This window comes from Salmo salar, chromosome 10, assembly GCF_965601325.2.
Source record: "Salmo salar chromosome 10, fSalSal1, whole genome shotgun sequence".
NCBI lineage: Eukaryota > Metazoa > Chordata > Actinopteri > Salmoniformes > Salmonidae > Salmo > Salmo salar.
This window is the reverse complement of record NC_138300.1, coordinates 97,137,230-97,138,374: the sequence shown is the minus strand read 5'-3', so window position 1 is coordinate 97,138,374 and position 1,145 is coordinate 97,137,230.

The window sequence follows — 1,145 nt, the reverse complement described above, 5'->3', positions numbered from 1 at the left end:
TTTTGATGAGTCTCTCCCTTCTCATATAAAGTTAGGATTCATGAGATGCCCTGTAAGAGCTTCTGTGCACAAGCCCCTTCAGTGTCATGAATGTAAAATATTTGGTCATGTGTCAAGTGTGTGCAGAAGGGAACAATATTGTATGCCAGATGAAGGGAAATTCTGCAACTGTGGAGGTAAACATGCTCCTGAACTCTTGGAGTGCCCTGGTGAAGGAGAATGAGGTGGCAAGGGTAAGGAGTATCCAGCATGTCTCCTATCTGGAGGCGGTGAGAAGATTGGTAGGAATGAGTAGCGGGGAAGAAGCAACGGTAGAGGAGCCACCAAGACCAGTGAAGGTTTCTCATCAACCGAAGGACAGTGAAATGCTACATGTTAAAAAGGTGGACTTTGTGTTATTTATTGTAATGGTCATAAACTGTACAGCACAAGCGGAGAAGAAGTCTAAAAAAATTTGAATCATTGAATGCCGCTGAACATATTTTACAGCTGAGGCGGTGCAGGAAATCCAGTCGGTGAATGTAACCCCACCACAGGTCCCTGAGCCTGTGTAGGGATGTATTTTGGAGCGGACTGTGATTGTTTTATTTTGTATGATATCATTTTACTGTAATATATATTTTTTTAATTTCTTATTTAATACCCCGTCCAGCTCGTGGAGGTAATGGCCATTAACATTGGATGCCAACCGCCGTTTAAAACCCATCGAAGAAGAAAAGCCGGCACATGGCCAACTCTTATCCTAGAGAACGATACAGGAGTTTGCTCCATCCCTGCTCTAAACACATCTGATTCTAATAGTCAGCTGATTTGGGTGTGATAGAGTAGGCCAGGCCTAGGCCTGGAACAAAAGCCTGTTTTTAGGTCTTGAAGTTATAACCAGTAACTCTCCTGGAAGAGGGTTGGCCACCCATCATACCGTGAGCATGACCAAGACAAGGCAGGCAGTCGGTGTCACATAGACCAGTTGACAGGAGTTTAATGACTCAAGGTAAGAATCTTCAAAGCAAACTTAGAGAGTCGGATGGGGTGATGGGGAAACCTGCCATGGCCAGGCAAAACATAGTGATATAGTGACCCCTTGTGGTAGACCACGGACTTTTTCATTTACAAAACACTGCTGACGACATTCAAATGCGCCAACT